This window comes from Drosophila melanogaster, chromosome X, assembly GCF_000001215.4.
Source record: "Drosophila melanogaster chromosome X".
Lineage (NCBI taxonomy): Eukaryota > Metazoa > Arthropoda > Insecta > Diptera > Drosophilidae > Drosophila > Drosophila melanogaster.
This window is the reverse complement of record NC_004354.4, coordinates 16,134,864-16,150,033: the sequence shown is the minus strand read 5'-3', so window position 1 is coordinate 16,150,033 and position 15,170 is coordinate 16,134,864. Positions and strand designations below refer to the sequence as shown.

The 15,170-nt window shown below is 40.0% G+C and overlaps 1 protein-coding gene across 3 annotated transcripts in view; it reads left to right on the top strand.

The window, feature by feature from the left end:
• The first annotated feature begins 1,056 nt into the window (after window positions 1-1,056).
• Window positions 1,057-15,170, top strand: part of disco-r (disco-related) — a 30,911-nt gene continuing 16,797 nt past the window's right edge. Inside the window, exons 1-2 of one of the 3 annotated variants that reach the window (NM_001272669.1) lie at window positions 1,057-1,116; window positions 2,825-3,170. The gene's annotated coding sequence lies outside the window, so the exon portion shown is untranslated. Of the gene's footprint in view, window positions 3,171-15,170 lie in introns of all 3 variants that reach the window. The other 2 variants (NM_167487.3, NM_001272670.2) reach the window with 2 other exon arrangements.

The window sequence follows — 15,170 nt, the reverse complement described above, 5'->3', positions numbered from 1 at the left end:
ATTTGAAACAAGGCATTTAAGCTATTTAAGTTAGAAATTGAACCGAAGACAGTAAAAAGCTTGAAATTATCCTCCTTAAAATCTTACAACGGGAATTAATCTTCTTTTTGTTGGGAAATTTGGTAAAGCATCTTATTTGCATGCAATAATCAAGTTATTTGGTCAATTTTGTTATTATTATGTTGGCAAAAAAAAAAGTCATACTAAGTCCAAATAAAAATGTTCTGTAGTAGTTATACATACTAATATATATTATATACTAATTCGAATTTTAAAATGTAGAAGGAAAATATATCATATTTAGCAATATTGTAGCAATAATTTTTAAAGTCTTTAAAAATCTATTAAAAGAATACATCTTCAACTATTTTTCAACTTCTATTTTGAAAAAAAATAAAATAAAATGAAAGCAAAATTTAAAACTTTAAAATATTCAACAATTTAAATGGTTCTGCGCATCAAACAAAACAAATTTAACAGATTAACGTACGTTAATGTATTTTAGCACATGAATTATGTTTGCGTGATGTGATTTCTGTATCTAAACCACTAAAAGAAGTCCCAGAACAACCATTTCGCACGGAAAACTGCCAATTGCCCATTAATAATTTGAACTGATAAATAATTGTACCCAAATGATAGGGAAGCACACAAAAATATTATAACCATATCGCAGGACTCTCTCTTAGCGCTCAAAAGAGCTGCCCAAGTACTCTCTTCGCTCTCTTGCCGCTCTTAAGATGCGAGCACTGCTTTCGACTGCTTGCATTTTGGGTCTCTCCGCGCGAGTGCGAGTGAGCCGGCGATACAAGCGAATGGACAGCGCGTTAGAGTGTGTGAGGTGCTTTGTGTGTGTGCTCCTGTGCGTTGGTGTGCGAGTGTCCAGAGAATTCACATGTAAATAGAGGCGCTGCGTGTGTGTGCGTGCTTTGTTTGGCTCCCAGACTCGTTCGTTGCTCTCGCTGTTGTTGTTGTTTTTGTTTTTTTCTTGTACTTTTTTTTTTTGAGCAGAGCGCCAAGCGGCAAAAGCAGCAAAAGCGGCGGCGACGTGATTTCAAACAGTGAAGTCGACTTGCCGCTGCCGCATCGCATCGCACCGCACATTTACCGCAATCGGTAATCGGGAATCGGTTGGGAAAAGAATCGAATCGGAATTGTAGACCAGCGTTCGCAGTAACAAAAAAACCTTGTCGCCGTTTTTTAAACAACCTAAAAAATTTAAAATAAAACGTAAAAATAAATTTAAACAAAAAAACCGAAGAAACCGTTTGTGTTTTGCCGTCGCTAAAACCGTTAGTTTATACATTTTAAGTTTTGTACTTTTTTTTATTGTTTCCACAACTGTTTTTACTGTGCTACCCATGAAAAAAAAAACGAAAACCAAAGAAATAACAAAAAACAACTAAAAAAGGATTCAAGTGAATTGGTATTGGTATTGGTGCTCCGCCCCTCGCAGGACATTTGTGTGTGTGTGGGTGTGAGAAAAAAAAAGGTTGGGTGGGGGGTGTTCGGTTTGTCTTCCAGGATAACAGCGAATGTCCTGCTTCGTGTGCCTCCTATTTATTTACTTTTTTTATACCTCGGCTCCCAGCTGCTTCTTCTTCCACATGCATTCCAATTGCCGAGTCGCGCCATCTCTTTCGCACCCACACCCAAGTGTCGCACGTCGCCCGTCGTCGTTTGTCGTTTGTCGCTTGTCGTTTTGTCGCTTGTCGTTGCGTCTTTTGGATTGGCTTCCTTGCTTTTTGCACACACACAAAGTGCGTTGCGCCTTCGTTTTTTACACCCACCCACGCCCACTGCTTGGATTGGATTACATATACACATGTACGCGCTCCTTTTTCTCTTTGATATATTTTTTCTGCTTTTTTTCCTTCTTTTGCCCTCCTTCGTTTGGGGACATACCCAGCATCTCTGCTGGCAGCGCTGCCGGCGTCGGCGTCGACAATTCGTTTTTTGTGACTCGTTTTTTTGCGTGTGCGTGTATGCGAGTGTGTGTGTGTGTGTGAGTGCGAGAGTGCGTAAGTGTATGTGTGTGCTCGCTAATATTGTCGTCGAGTGTCATTGGTCGAAAGGCAAACGAATGGGAGGCGGATGGCGCTGTGCGGCGGGGGGGTCTTTTATTAGAACGAGAGAGAGTGGGCAAAAGGGGGCGTGGTGGTGGGCGATTGTAGCCGAATGGGTTTTTGATTGTGTGTCGTCGTGCGCGGGTGTCTCTGTGTGTGTGGGTGTCCCTCTATCTGTATAACTGTATGTGTGTGTGACTCGGTGTGTATGTGTGTTGCGTTTGCTGGTTTGTTTGTGTCGCAGGGCGTGAGCAAGCGAGATAGCAACAACTGCATGTGCATTGGCGCCCGCGAGTGCGAGCGAGAGCGAGAGAGCGACCGATTGGCAATAGCGAGAGTGCAAAGTGCATAAAAGTTTTTGGCCAGCGAAAAATGGCGACACATCGGGTGGGTCGCAAATGGGCAAGAAGAAGCAGCAGTAGCAGCAAAAAGCGACGCAACGCGACTTCGACGTCCAAAAAAGCAAGCAGCGTTCTCGTTCGTTTGTCGCGCGATTTTATAACCGTTTTCAAAAGCGGCGGCACTGCGAATTCCGCCTGTCGTCCGTCCTCTTCGCACGGAAAAATGTTGAAAGAGACACTCCCGAAAAATAATAAAATTCAAAGCTAAATAGGAAATATATATAATATAGCACACCAAAAATACCCAAAAGAACTTTAGTACAAAATGACAAACACTTCAGTGTGAAAAATCGAAACCAATACCAAAATTCAGTGCCGGAATAAAACGTAATATGCCATCATATGCATGTATTTTAGGCCAGTTAAATAAGTTGATCGACATGAACTGCAGCAACGAAAAGGAAGAAGAAGACGTATTCTAAATAACATCAAATTAAGAAAAACGAAATACGAATTAGAAACAACAAAGCAACCAAATCTAACAACATACAAAGCGGAGAGCATTTCGAGAACAACAAATAAATCTCGTGCACACGCACGTGGGCTTGCATGTGTGCGAATATGCAAGTGTGTGTGTGAGTGTGTGTGTGTGTGTGTGTGAGAGAGAGCAACTAAAACAGCATCAACAACTACAAGCTGAAAAAAAAGCAACTGCAGCTACAAACGCACCGACACCAAACGCACACTAACGCCGATTCTAAAGGTGAGCAAATCTAAGGAAATTCAAAAATATCCCAAAGAAATTACTTTTGTATCCTTAATTATCATCGAACTAATCTTGAAATATCACCCTAAGGACATATAGATCATATTAATTGGATGTGCTTAAATGATAAGCCCTGTATTTTCATTTTTTTATGATTTCGAACATATCATATTTTTTTTATAAATGAATAGCCAATTTAGATTACTTACAGAAGTATTATGTAAATTTTTTCAAATTTTTTGGTGTCAAATACAATCTTATGTTGCGATCTTACCTATCGTATACGTAATTTGATGAAATTACAAGGAGTTTAAGCTAAATTAGATTTATACTTGATACTTTTTTATAATTAGCCCTACGAGGTTTTTGAAATTGTTCACATGAAAATATTGCGTGCAGATTGTTTTTTTTTATTTGAAATGATAAGAGCATTGATTTGAACTTATCAAAAACAGGTTGAAAGATAACACGTTAGTACGCAGTTCATTTTACATAGCAGACTTATGTTAATTGATAATTTCAACAAATAAATGAGATTAGTTTATAATCTGATATTCAATAAGATTGAATTCATTCAATTTGGCTGCTACAGCTTTAAAGCGACTTGCACTTTCGTATTTATTACGATCATGCCACTTGTACCGGTTCCGTGTTCCCTGTCAACTTTTCACTATCTCCATTTGATCAAGTGCGATTTAATTAGCCTATCTGTAAGTGAGATTGCGTATTGTTGTTGCCGGTAAACCTGCTTATCAGGATCTGTGTGTGTCAAAAATGTTACCATTTTGAGACATGACAGTTTTAAATTTCGATGAAATATGCTATAAATTGATATTTAAAGCATTTTTTCTTCACTTTTGGTTTGAGCTTTTATATAATATTTACAATAATTGTGTGTAGTAGCAATTTTGTAATTTTATAGCACATGTAAAGAAATGCTTAGCAGATTTCAATGTTTCTACCAAAAGTTTCCTCTTTAAAAAGATCAAATTTGGTCTATTTAAAGATCATACTGATGTATTCTAATGCAAATAGTGTCTTTTACATTAAAAGTATTACAAAATCTAATTCTAATGATAAATATACATTCGTTTTATTCAACAAATAAGCTATTGCTATGCAATTAGCATTCACTTGCTGAAAAATGTATCATTTGCACAGCATATTTACAAAAATAAGAAAGAACAAGCGAATTTTTAAATGGCGTTGAACGATAATTCCCCCTAAGCGCTTTTCCAGTGATTTCCGAGCTCTTTCATTCAGCCTTGATTTTCCCTCAAACAAGCACTCCCCGCTTTTTTTCCCAGCCATATCTTCCATCTGGATTTTCTCATGAATTAAACAGGTCATTTTGGTTTTATTAATTCTCTTTTTTATTCAATCTCAAGGTCGGTTCCGCGCATATAATACTTAAATTGTGTATGTGTGTGTGTGTGCGTTTGTGTTGGTGAGCACGTGTGTGTTTGTACACTTGGTGGAGGTTTTTGCCTAAACATTGATTTCCTATTCGCAGAAGTGATGAACAATAAGTGAAATGTGCACGTATCTAGGTTCCTCATTTTAAAAATGACAAATGACGAAACAAGAAATTCAAAACGGTAGCAAATGAATGAATATATGGGAATATACCTGCCTTTTGTCTACACAACCAAGAACCTTTGTCAAAATGTATACGATATATATAAATAATATATACATATATGTATGTGTATGTATTTATGTATGTGGGCGCAAGTGGCGAGTCACAGCGGAGGCCATAACTATATAGTCATATAATCGTTTGTTCGTGAGCTGTAAACACAAGCATTGTAAATTTACACCATGCTTATAATTAGCAATAGAACGGCAGTTGACTTCTCCAGCCACAACCTCTAGACACCTTTCCACTCATTTCGCATCTTTTCACTGCAACTCTCTGTTGCAGCACAATTCCAGTAACTTAATTTTCAATTTACATTTAAATGGAACTTTTTCACGGCTAATGCTTCTTTACATTACCAGTAATTGTTTTATCAATCTGCATATAACATGACTTCAAATAATTCACAACTCTTTATCAAGATTTTTATTACAAATTTAAATTAGTAAAAATCGGTTTAAATGGCTTTTCTTCAAATTATCAGCAATTACATTTAGCAATCCTTCGCTGCAACTCAGTTCGATGTTTTTAACGAATATTCCGCAAGACTTTGTGGCTTTGTTGGGCAAATAAATACATATTTTTGTTCAGTGTCATTGGAAAAGGTAGTCAAGAGACAAAGACCGAATGACAGGTACACCTCCTCCCACTCCGCCTTTCCCGCTCCCAACACCTGGGATCATGCTTGGCTGACGACAAAGATTGTCGCTCAGGCGTCCACAATGGGCGCCAGTTTGAGTTGAGGCGGAGTGATGGGGATGGGGGATTCGGATGGAGATGGAGATGGAGACGGAGGCCTATGGCTCAGTGCCTCCTCCAGCTCCAGCTCTAACACCAGCCTGGTAAGACCGATCCGAATGGCCGATCCGACCGCAAGGTAAACAGTGCTAAAGACCCTCTGACACCTGCTTACAGTGCAACTGAATGGGCTCCGATTTCATTATTTCATTGTTGAATTAACAAAGATAATAGGAAACAAATAATACTCGTTCACAAATGTTACATTAATATAAATGATCTAACAAAAGCATTAATTAATTGGGTGCCAAACTGCAAAACATAATTATCTACTACTAACTTTTCTAACAAGAAACCATAGAAAAATGTTTGTACTTTAATGTCTACAGTGCCAGAGTAAAATCAGAAACTATTTTAAATATTTTAAAATGCCTTCCCCCGTAAATATCGCTAATTTCAGTCCTTTGGTCATTTGGATCTTAAGTATTTGCTCCTCTTTTCTATGCATTAACGCAAATTGCCTGAAGCGAACTCACGTTAAAATGAGTTTAAAACTCCCAACGAGCACTAGGAAAAGATGGAAAATTGGGCCATACAGAGATCCAATCCAATGATCTCAATCACTCCTTCACTCGCCAGGACAGTAATAATTTTGCTCGATTTGTGCCTGCCTCCACCTTTGAAAACACCAAGGAATGCATGGATGCGACTCGATGATCCCTTGCCCGCGGTGGCATAAAATAAAATAAGATTGCAAAGGCGGCGGCAACAGCAAAACACACGAATCCGCAGATGCAATAATGGTGGGACATGGGACATTGTTCTCACATCCACAGCTGCAGCCAAGGTGTATCCCCCATATCCACAGCCGCATCAACCGCATATATCCATATCCACGTCCACATCCAAGTCCGACCTCGTCATCGTAATTGTTGCTGCCCAGCGCCGGCTCGTATAATCCGCTGAATCCGCTGACCATCTCATCCTCATCCTCATCCCGATCTCCATCCCCATCCCCATCCTCATTCCCATTCCCATTTCCAACCTTAACCCATTCCATTCCACCACCCCCGCCAGCCATGCCAGCGTATAATTGCAGAGCAGCCACCGCTGGACAGTGGTTCGAAAACGATTTATTACAGGGCTGATCCATAAGTTACAAGCCAGAAAGTTAGCCGAGTATCGTAAACCATATATTATGAATGATTTCGTTGCTGCATGTTTGAGAAATTGATCATTTATGTTACCGACTTGGCCGAATATGTTGGTTTAAAGTTTGTGCCTAGCTGCGGCAGCCGAGAATGGAATACATTTGTTCGCTTAGTGTTGGCAAGTGTGTTTTGATGCCAAGACATCAAGCAATGGCAAAATATCCTGAATGTGGCACGAGAAATCGCCAAATTCGATGTAATAACACCTTGGCGAGTATAGAAATCATAACGATCAAAATATGGCCCACTGTGATCCAATGGGCCGCCGCCTCCGCTACCTCACAGCAAGCCACCAGATGTTCAATCTTCCGCTCGAAGTGCTCGATCGAGTTGGCAACAGTTTTTGGCCAGATCGTAATCGCTTTGGGTCTCTACGTTCTCCATCGTATCGGCTATATGTACATACATATATATATATCCGCGTTGCATATATGTATTTGGGTATGGTATAGCTTGAACTCCTTCAGGTCGAGTTCTCTTTGGGTTTTGTGCGGCAAAAAGGCGCAGATGAAGACGACAACTTGGAGCTTATGTGTCAGGTGCGCGTCGTGCCGCGAATGTAACAATTTATTGCACTCGCTTTTGCAGTGTTTCCTTGCCGCTTTTTGTGCCCCAACCACCCCTACCCCCCACCCCCCTCCTACTTTTTTCGCTCCTGCTGCTGCTGCTGGCACCAAATTGAATTTTCCACCGAGTCCAAGTTGTTTTCGGCTTCTTGGTTATTGTTGTTATTGTTATGGTTCATCTTGTTGTTGTTTTTGTTGTTGCTTTGCAACAAGATTCTCCTCAGTTTTGTATTCATCCGTACGACCGGCCACTTATTGTCCAATTTTCATTACCATAACGAACTCAGAAATAAGCCCCGATTAAAGGGCTTTGTTGAATGGCAATGCGGCGCCCCCAAAAAAGAAGTGGCAAAATATCAATGTTATTACCAGCTGATGCAAGCATGATGCGAATCGGTCGGAATGTGATATCACCAACAACATTGGTACAGGAAATGCTGCAAGCAATTGAATCGCATTGCTAACAAGGTTCAGTTAGTAATCAACTCATTAGTAGGAAGTTCACACTCTAAATCTTCTTTATTTGGAAGTAATTATTATAAATCTAAGAAATCAATGTATGTGAAAGAAAAAACCTTTTTAACTAAAACATAGGCCAAAACTTGCGTATGAAAAAAAAACCAAAATAGTAGATCATTAGTTCTTGATCTAATCGATTTTTTTTGTTCGTTTTTTTCCTTTCCCGCATTTCGATTAAGCCATTACATAGCCTTATGTGTATTAATAATTAAGGCATGGTTTCGACCTTGCCATCTGGCTGGTCAGAGATCTCAGATCTCAAAAGATCTTTAACGGCCTCGAGATTGGCTGGATAGCCGCCACTGTGATCGGTTCCCTAGACAATGGAACACTTTGATTTTTTCTTGAAAAATATCTGTATACTTGTATATATATATATACTTGTACATATACATTTGGACAAAAGTGGCCATACGGCTGCGTCTATAAAATCGTGATTGCCACAAATTATTAGCATTTAAATATCAAGTTTTCGATAGTTATTTTTAGCATTTCAGTTTCGAGTTCTAAATGGGTGTTTTTAAAGTATACATATATAAAACTACAATTGTTTACTACCAGTCTGTTACATAATATGAAAATTGGCCATTTTAGGTTCCGAAATTGGTAATGTTTTATACACAAACAGACGGACATCGATTTATACGCTTTATAGGGTAGAAAACGGTTATTCTTGTACCCCGTGTACACGAATACAATGAGCCCTTTTAACAGTACAAAGGACCCTTTTGTGGCCATGTTGCCATGCAGCGGTACTTTATAGGATCGGAAATGCCCGCCCCCCGACCAACCTTCCTGCATACATTGCAACTAATCTATCCCTCGTAACGGCTGTATTTATTAAATAGCAATTATACCCCTTGCGATATTGCATTCATGTCGGAATTGAGGCTTTGGTGATTAGTTTTCGTACATGGAATTGACAACCAAATCAGAGCTTTTGCCTTCCTTTGATTAAGATCCATTGCCATCGTGTGCCGGCACCCCACTTGTTTTTTTTTTCTTTTTTTTTTTTTTTGGCGAGAAGATGGGAAGCGACTTGCAATTCAATTACCATCAGGTGGCTTCTTGTCTGTCGGGCATTGATATCGCCATCTGAGCAGTGATCCAAACAGAATACTTGGGAATCTACACGATGGCCTTAACTTATCTCGTCAGGGCTTCTTTTCCCCTATCGCCATCTCTGTTCCTCGTAAAACTCAATCTATTTGTAGCAACTGAGTGGCGTGAGTGGACCAAACGCGCACAGCTCTGGTCGTTTCAATAGGTTCTCGAGCTAATAATGAGATAATGAGTGTGAGTAAACTGGCCCATTTGTGTTCATTATCGCTAGTTGGATATCTGTACGAAATTACACAATATTTATTGCAACAAAAACAAAAACTTTTCCAATATCTAAATATAAGTTATCGTTTTTTTTTGTTTTCTTCTACAACGGAAATCTATACATCTTAATATTTAATAATTATCTCTCAATTCGATGTAAATTACGTATTAACTTTTTAGCTGTCTTAAGTGCAGCGATTTGATTTGGTTTTCAGATGATGCGGCTGCTATTCGTGTGGCGGGCGGTATGCTTTTGTTTGTCTGACTGACGGCTTTGTCTCTATTCTGCCGAGTATTGCTGTGCTTTTGTAGCTTTTTGTGGGTTTTTCTCGTCTGATGGCGGGGATGGCGGCTGCGTCTCGATCTTCTGTCGTCTTCACTTTGCCTGGGCACGAAAGATTAAATGTTTTTAATTTCGGCTAATTTGTGACATGCGCGACCTTAATGGCTTCTTTTCACATAGTAAACCTCGGCGTGCTCGGCGTTTAATTGCTCTCAAAAAAAAAAAAAAAAACAAAAACAAAACAACAAAAAAAGAGCTAAACCAAAAATACAGAAAGAAAAGAAAATCATTGTCTCCCATGTGCATTGCATTTTCCATCGTCAAACTAACCGGTTGACAATTCTCTGGGAAAATCTGGCTGCCGCGCAATGAATTAATCATGCATTTGGTGGCTTGAGAAATTAAGAGCGTTGCGGCGCGTTTTTAATATGCTTTTATATTCAAATTAACACGCATGCCAAACAGTTTCCATGAACGCAAATGCCGTAAAACTAAGCTTTTATTTTCACACACTAATAACATTGTTGGCCCTGATATTATTATGTGAAATATACATAGCTATATTCACCTTTTCAGGCATTTCCGAAATGTAGAAAATATATGTATTTAAGGTCACAAATTAATCCCATTTTCACATATTACATACATACATACATATGTATAGTAACAACTTTTATTTAATGGCAATATTTTTTTTTCGCTTTGCTTATGGCAAATCAAAGATAAGTAAGGGACTCGCTTTTAACGAGGCGTACTGATGAATGCCATAGGCATAGAGTCAAAGATTTTCGATTGCCCCAGACATTTCCCCCTACTTGACCACTTTTTCCTTATGACCAAGTTCGCGCCTGGAGCAAGGTCTGCACTTAGAGAAATGCGCCATGGTAAGCGGAGGAAGATTGACAGGGCAATAAAGAAATTATTGGATTATAAGCTACACAAACTTTAAGAAGAGATAATCCCGAAAATGAAACCAAAATGTTAGCTCTTTAATATATTGCCCTAACTGATTTTAATTATTTGTTGTGACATGGTAAAAGCTATTTGTTAGGATTAACGCGGTTTTCTTGTTTCAGATGCGAATCTCAAATTTGTTCCCTGTTTTCAAAGATACTTTTTTTTTCGAATATCAGGTATCTTGGTCCATTTCAATTTCTATTATGATCCTAATACAGTGAAACAAATTCTTTACGCTCTGCGTTGGCGATTTTTGACTTGGTGAGAACATGTTGACAAGTGCAGTGCACTGTGGTACCAACAAGCTACAATTTGGCAAAAATGAGCGAAATATATAAAGGTAGAAAATAAAAGCTGAGTGAAACATTAATATTACAAAAATATATGTGCTGCATAATTCTAGACGTTACTGTTCAAGAATTCGAATTGAATTTATACATTTAAAAGTTCTTTGGACAGATTTTTTATGCATGCCTATTTTTTTTTTAAACCACTTTGCCCCACTGTGCAGCAGCGCACGGTGCACACTCGTTCGCCACCATTTATTGATGTGGACAATTTGTAATGGCATGCGATTTCCTGCCGACCTGCACAACCAGTCCAGTCCGTCTCGGCTTTCGAGGTCTGGACCCAGCCTGTAATTGAACTCACGCTGGCAGCTGTGAGCTAATGACAAGCCGAGTCCAAGCAAAGCGTATTAGCTGATCCCAACTTTGGCCCGTGATCCGCAGTCCGTTCGGCTTTTTGTTGATTTTTTTTTTTTTATTATTTCGCTTTTCCCTTCTGTATCCCGATGTTCCTATTATCGCCGTCCCTTTCCCTTTCCCTGTTTTTTTCTTTTTTTTTTTTTTTTGTATTGCCAATATTCTTTGCCATTATCTGCTGAAAATTGGCACACCGCATGGGACAACACACGAACACAATACACTCGCTGATATGTTGATTAGCCCGAGTTTTCATTTCCAGTCCGTTTCGATCAAGATTTTATACCTGTGTTTGCATAAATCAAAGACTGTTTTATGCTGGCGACCTTCAGATTTGAAGAATATGTAACACGCCACAAGCGTAAATTGTCCTTAAATTGCATGTTGCATACACTCAGTATCATAAGTATTGTGAATTTAGGCATAAGATAAGTTATCATGTTAACGATGAACTTATAAAAGTCTTAATCATAAGCAGACTTACAACAGATTGGTAATACGTTTGATTTAACAAATGTCAAAAGGGAAATTTTCTTCAGTAAAATCGCACATTTTTGCACAGTGTGCATTGTCGCATTGACCACAAAAAGCAGAGACAGAAAAAAGGTCCGATTTCTTAATTATAATCTTAATTATATCTAAATGGGGCGTGGTTGACCACTTTTAAGCAAACTTAACCAACGGGAGGCATGATATGGGCCAACAAATGGACATGTCTGGTTCGACATGGCTGTTTTCGCAAAGCCTTTATTATACCAAATGCCAAATAGGGACGACATTATATATTTTTTAACTATTATTAGCCCATTCTAAACCAAGACAAATGAAAAGGTCTACATAAAAATCATCTTCAAATGACAATGGAAGCTGATTTTCCACATAGAAAAAGTGCGATTTGAGGCGGTTTTCGTTTGCATTAGATTCAATGAGCATCAGTCATCAAGTTTAACAACTGAAGACGGCAAACTGCAAACTACAGCAGCAACCAGTTAGCAAGATGTGGCCAAGAGGGGGCATGGTGCATGCATTGCATTCTTGACATCGGACTTCGTTGAATACTGTACGTTTTCGCACTGGTTGTTGTTTAATATTTACACCTCGAACGGGCAAATCCATCAAAATATAGCAACTCGTTATGTGCCAAAACGATGGAGGCGATGGAGACGCGCCGAGAGAAGACGTAGATGGCGTAGATGGAACTGTGGGATTAGCGATTCCCCGAGAAGAGCAGAGGGCGTTACCTGGTACCCCAAAAGGGTCGCCGGAAGGAGAGGGCGGACACACTGGCAAACCTGGCAAAACTGGCAAACTGGCGGGAACATCTCGGACCAAGTTCAGTTTCTGTTTGATTTTATTTAATGGCATGACAAGGTCAAGTCGCCACTACCACTACCACTACCACTTGGCCAGACTACGGAGCCTCTCCAAGCGAAGACCGCAAAGCACAAAAATAAGGCAAAAAACCAAAATAGGGACACTGTGTTGGTGCATGGGGAAGTGGAAATGGAGGTGGAAATCTTTGGAGGAGTAGGACGTGGAGGTGGAGTTGTTGGTGGTGGTGGAGGAGGAGGTGCCTTTGAGTGGAGTCGGCAGCTACCTGCCGACTAGCAATCGGTAAAGCGATGAACGCGCAAGTTGGGCCGGGCCATAAGTCACAAAGCAATTACAGTGAATTGCTTTTTACAGGCTCAACTGCGAGTCCAAGTCGCAGGCCGGGATCCCAGCTCTCTACTCCTGACTGCTGACTGCTGACTGCTGACTCCTGACTCCCAACTCCAGTTCCAGCTGCAGCTCCAGCCCAGCTCCAGCCATCTTAAATAAATGGAGGAGCAATAGAGCAGAGCCCAGCGGCATGGACGGCAACAACGGTCAGATGAATATGAAGAAGCGGGTGGAGCACACTGGACAAAATGACCAATTTGGGAATGGCGATCTTGTGCATGGCCAACAGAAGGTATCTAAAGTTTGGGTCACTCTTTTAGGGTGCCTACAATTCAGTTAACATGAAAATTAGATAGCTCAACCATTTAGTTTAAACATTTCAGTAATATTTAATTATTTGTGCTGGTTCAATTTTATGAAAGCAGTTCACTTGTATTGCTTATTAAATCACCAAGTTTAATGGTTTTCCTCCCTGTGTAGTCTAAGATCATTAGATTTGGTCAAAACCTAAGCTATAGTCTTCTTTCGATAGAAGATATGTGGTAAATATATAAAAAGGAGCTACATAGATTATAATGAATACAATATAAAGGATTCTTATGGTGAAATGTTTTTGTTGTTATAAATTCTGCGACTAACTACTGGAATTGCATACCATTCCATTCAACATTTTTTTCCTTCCCCCCCCCAAATTCCGTACAGTGTGCTATAAGATGTTACCGATTAAAGGATGGATACTAACCCACCGAATGCCCCCAGTGTCCACCCACCGAGCACACCACACCAAACGGTAACCAAAATAAAAAACCAAACCGAACCGTAGCACTCTTCCTTTTGTCGATTTGAGTTTGTTCGCTGAGAAGGTGGCGACTAAAAAGCTGTGTGCGAACCCTGGGTTTCATAACACTATAAAGATGAAATTGAAACCGATTACCGCACTCTTGAAAAAAAACAAAAAAAAAAAAACGATCAAGTACCACGAATGCTCGCGGACACATTTTACTCATGTAATTTTATTGCGGCTGCGAATGATTGGCAATTCTCGCTAAAAGATAAAGCGAAGGGGAAGGCTGGACCGATGGATGGATGGATGGCCTGGGCGGCTGTACAGATGGACAGATGGACGGATGGTTGGATGGTTGGCTGGCTGGATGGATGGATGGTTGGCTGGCTGGCTGGCTGGCTGGCTGGCTGGCTGGAAAACCAGTTACCGCCGTTGCACAATGGCGAAGCAATGTGATGCGACGGGTCCATGACTGCGGCTTGATAATGCCAAAAAAAAAAGGGGATTATACTAAAACGAGCAAGAAAAACAATGGCAAACGAAATCAAACAGTTAGACGAGACACCTGCCATAGAGACTGATTTTCTTTTTATTTTTTATTTTTTTTTCTTTCTGTTTAGTATTAAACCAATGTATACTAGATACGAGCATGTATGTGATGGAGCCTAAACCATCCAATTCAATCACTCAACAGAGGCAGAGCTAGAAAGTATGGCAATCTCGGGCCATCATAAAATGTGCGAATGAGAACTGAACCCGCCATTTCCCTGGATGTGAATGCGAGTGTGGATGTGAATGTGAATGTGAATGTGGATGTAAACGCGCTAACATTCGCATCCGCGTGCAGAGCCGTAGATCAGCAGGCATCAAAAACGGCGGGGGGAGGGGGGGGGGAGAGGAGAGGAGCGGAGAGACAAAAGCACTTATCTTGTCTCGGGCTCAATAAGCCAACCTGTCAGCAGGAGCGGGAAAGGTAAAGGCCATGGGAATGCAGATGGACGCGGACTTGGACGTGGACTTGAACTAACTTGGAACAGGGACATCGGCACTTCGCTCTCATCTTTCCCAGCTTGGCTGGCAATGAACCACGTGAATAAAAATGACAATAAATTTCTAAGAAATATTATCGTATAAGCAGTTCTAAGTTCATGATATGAACAATGTGACTCCTCAGGTGTTTCATCAGAATTTATCTGAGTGTAATAAAACGATATAAAAAAGGGAATATTATTAGACTTAATCAACCAATATTACGACATCTATGCCATAAGTCATAAATGAAAGCGCAAAATCCAATATTTCATAATGAAAAGGATTTTTTTCTTTTTTTTTTGGTTTGTTTAACCTTTACTAAATCAGAAGTCCTTGCTCCAGATGATACATTTTACCTGGACTAGGTGTCGAGTTAGACGACAAGGTTGATGCGTCCTGAGATCTGAATGGATTCGAGTGTTGGTTAAAACGAATCATCAAGGGGCGACGAGGGGAAAATGGTAATGCAAATGGGAATGGAAATGCACAGCATCGATGTGGCAGGCAGGTGAGCCCTGAAATTGCGACTGACTTTGCATTCTGAGTCTGAGCATTTCGAGTCTTTAGCACCGTATG